This window comes from Pinus tabuliformis, chromosome 4_1 (genome assembly GCF_031772625.1).
Source record: "Pinus tabuliformis cultivar Carrire ecotype Pingquan chromosome 4_1, CPIR1, whole genome shotgun sequence".
In the NCBI taxonomy this organism is placed as follows: Eukaryota; Viridiplantae; Streptophyta; class Pinopsida; order Pinales; family Pinaceae; genus Pinus; species Pinus tabuliformis.
Window position 1 is genome coordinate 780840267 of NC_142303.1, and position 4332 is coordinate 780844598.

A 4332-nucleotide genomic window follows, 5' to 3' on the forward strand; every position below is an offset into this window, starting at 1 on the left:
ATCTGAGGAAGCCCCACCATTTGAGGGACCAGAGGAGGAAGATGAGGACAACCAGCCAGCTGGAAAATGAGCTCCCAGATACACCTGAAGAACCAATTATCTCACTTCATGCTTTGGCAGGAATTTCTTCTCCCCAAACTCTCAAAATCAGAGGTTTTATTAAGCATTTCCCTGTAGTAGTCTTGATTGATAGTGGCATTATGCATAACTTTATCCATCAAAGATTCGTTGAAGCAGTGCATTGTTTTGTTAGAGCAGTCTCTAATTTCCAGGTCCAGATTTCTGATGGGGGGACAATGAAATGTGAAGGCCGCTGTGAAAATGTCAAACTTCAAATGGGGGATTATCACCTAAAGACCCACATGTTTGCCATCAACATGGGTGGGTGTGACATTGTCTTGGGTGCTGAATGGCTCTGCACACTCGGCCCAATCACAATGGATTTCTAGGAGTTATATATGAGCTTTAAGAAAAATAACCACACACATACCCTCCGTGGACTCCAGGCAGGTTCTCCTTCTATCATCAGCTCACATAGGATGGAAAAATTGTTAAAAAAGGCCACCATGGAGTTATAGCCCAATTTAATGCCATCCAGGCCTTCGAACCCACTTCTCTTCATATTAATCCTGAGAAGCAACATGTTTTAAACAACCATCTGTAGGTCTTTGATAAGCCTCATGAGCTTCCACCATCAAGAGGGGAACATGATCATAACATTACTTTGGTCCCAAGGGCACAACCACCAAATGTACGCCCATATGGATATCCTTTCGCCCAAAAGAATGAAATTGAAAAAATCATCAAGGAACTCCTGGAAACCAGTGTCATTCATCCTAGCATTAGTCCTTATTCATCGCATGTGGTCATAGTGCTCAAGAAAGATGGGGAATGGCGTATGTGTCCAGACTTTAGGGTCCTCAACAAGCTGATGGTCAAAGATAAATTTCCCATCTTGGTTGTTGATTATTTGTTGGATGAACTAAATGGGGCTCAATTCTTTACCAAGCTCGACCTTCGCTCATGTTATCACCAAATTCGCATGAAAGACGTAGACATTCCAAAGACTGCTTTTCGAACTCATGAAGGCCATTATGAATTCTTGGTCATGCCATTTGGTCTCTGTAATGTCCCATCCACTTTTTAGAGCCTCATGAATCACCTGCTTAAACCATATCTCAGAGCATTTGTCCTTGTTTTCTTTGATGACAGCCTCATCTATAGCCTCACCTGGGAAAAACATCTTCAGCATGTAGATCTGCTCTTGCAACTTCTCTGGAAGCATAAATTATTTGTCAAATTGTCCAAGAGCTCTTTTGGCATGGAAGAAGTTGAGTATTTGGGCCACATTGTGGGGTGTGAAGGTGTTAGGGTGGATCCCAAAAAGATCCAGGCAATGTAGGATTGGCCTCAACCAAAGACCTTGAAGAGCTTGAGAGGATTTTTGGGTCTCATCGGCTACTATCGCAAATTTTTCCGCAATTATGGTCGCATTGCTAGACCCCTCACTCACCTTCTCAAGAAAAATTCATTCCTCTGGAATGATGAAGCACAACAAGCATTTATAGCTCTCAAACATGCCATGTGTTCCACTCTCGTATTGGCACTACCCGACTTCACCAAATCTTTTGTGATTGAATGTGATGCTTCAAGTATGGGTATTGGGGCTGTCTTAATGCAAGAAGGTCGACCCTTGGCCTTCACTAGCCAAAAACTAAGTGGGACAAATCTGGGACAATCTACATATGAGAAGGAGATGATGGCCATCTTACATGCAGTGGATACCTGACGACCATACTTATTGGAGCGACGTTTCCAAATCCGCACAGACCATCAAAGCCTTAAATATTTTTTGGCGCAATGCCTATCCTTGCCAAAATAAAATAAATGGCTAGCCAAAATGTTGGGATATGATTATGAGATAATTTACAGAAAGGGCGTGAAAATGTTGTAGCGGATGCTTTATCACGCCAGTTTGAGGAGGAAAGCACCCTGCTAGCAATCTCTCTTCCCATTCCAAAGTGGATTGAAGAGGCTCGCAAGGAATGGTTTTCACATCCTTTGCTTTCCCAACTCATTAATAAATTGCAGGAGGATCCAAATTCCACAGCGGGCTACTCTTGGCAGGATGAGATTCTTCGCTACAAGGACAAAGTAGTGATATCACCAACATCCACCCTTAAAAGTCGCATTTTGGCAGAGTTGCACTCATCTCCCACTACAGGCCATTCAGGCTTTTGGAAGACTTATGCTCGCACTCGACGTTCATTCTTTTGGAAATGCATGAAAAATGACATTCTTACTTTTGTAGCTGAGTGTGATGTGTGTCAGTGCCACAAAGGAGAAACAGTCAAATCCCCAGGCACATTACAGCCATTGCCCATCCCTGCCTCAATTTGGATGGAGGTTTCTATGGATTTCATTATGGGTCTTCCAAAGTCAGGCAACAAGTCAGTCATCATGGTGGTTGTGGACAAACTTTCTAACTATGCTCATTTGTGTGCCCTACCCCACCCTTTTACACTAGCTTTGGTGGCTCAATCTTTCATAGACCAGATCTTCAAATTGCATGGCATGCCCACTTCCATTGTGTCTGATCATGACCCAATCTTCATGAGTAACTTTTGGCAGGAACTCTTTAGGCTACAAGGTACCCAACTACAACTCAGTACTTCTTATCATCCCCAAACTGATGGTCAAACTAAAGCAGTCAACAAATTTCTGGAGACCTACCTCAGGTGTTTCACTTCAGAAAAGCAACATCTATGGGTATAGTGGTTACCTCTAGCCGAATGGTGGTATAATACTAACTATCATGCCACCACCAAAATGACTCCATATGAATCAGTTTATGGTCAACTCCCTCCTTCACATACTTCTTATATCCAGGGATGCTCAAAGGTACAAGTAGTGGATCAACACCTACAGAACCATGCAACCATGTTGGCCCACCTCAAAGAGAATCTCCATCAAGCTCAAAATCTCATGAAGCAATAGGCAGACCAACATCGTTCAGAGCGCAAATTTCAAGAAGGGGATCAAGTATTCTTGAGGCTGCAACCATATAAGAAAACATCACTCAAAGACAAGGGTTGTCAGAAATTATCTCCAAAATTCTACGGACCATATCAAATACTTCAGTGCATCAAAGAAGTAGCCTACAAGCTAGCCTTGCCACCCACTACAAAAATCCATACCATCTTCCATGTCTCATGCCTCAAGAAAGTGGTTGGGAACCATTGTATAATTCAAACCAGTCCACCAGAATTGGATGAAGAAGGTTCAATTTGGCTCCAACCTGAACAGGTTCTTGACACGCAAGAACGACACCTGCGCGACCACACGATCAAGGAAGTCCTCGTCAAGTGGAAAGATACCTCTCCAGAAGATGCAACTTGGGAACCAACCACTGTTCTTCAACAGTTTCCGCAGCTTTGGCCTTGAGGAAAAGGCTATTTTTATGGGGGAGGGCATGTTAGGGTCCAACCCTAACCCCCTTATTTATGTAATAGGGTCAAGTCATAGTTATAGTTAGCTAAAGATTCAATAAAGCCCATATTAATAATTGTAGGTGGTTGACCCACATTTAAAGAAGGGACCACAGTTAGTTGCAAATGGGCCATGGTATTAGATAGATGGTATTAATAAGAACCATGGTACTGACCCATGGTATTGCATGTATGAATCCTATATAAAGGATAGAGATTCCCTTTGAGGAGCATCGTGTCTTATTTTGTAATTGAGCCCAGCTATATTGGAGGTTGCCCCCTCGAAGAGGCAAGTGAACATTTCTTTCTATTGTGGCCAACAACAACCCTCCTTCTTATTTGGTGTTATTACTAATAACAAATAAGTGGGGACCCTTCATCAAAATTTTAAAAAAATCAACTAGTGCTTATATTTCCTTTTTCAATAAAACTTACCATCTTAAACTTAGGAGAAAACCCTTGAAAAATAAAAAAAATCCTAAGTTTTATGATAAAGTAGCATTATTCCTTGGGAAATATCACATCACAAAAGGATCATGAATACCCCCTTGCAAGCCGAATTCTAAAATTGCGAAATCGCGATATGGGACTACGGACATATATCGCATCGCATGCGTCAAACACCACTTCCATTGAAAAAATTTAAACTACCGATATGCGATGGCGCATATCGCAAATCGCAGGAAATAGATTAATGAAAATTTTCATATGCCACGCTCCCGTGATATCGTGATATTGCGATATTGTGATAGAGCAATTCTGCGATATTGCGATAAAAGCAGCAATGCGATAGCACGATTATGCGATAATGCAATATTGTAAGTTTGCGATATAGCAAGCAAGC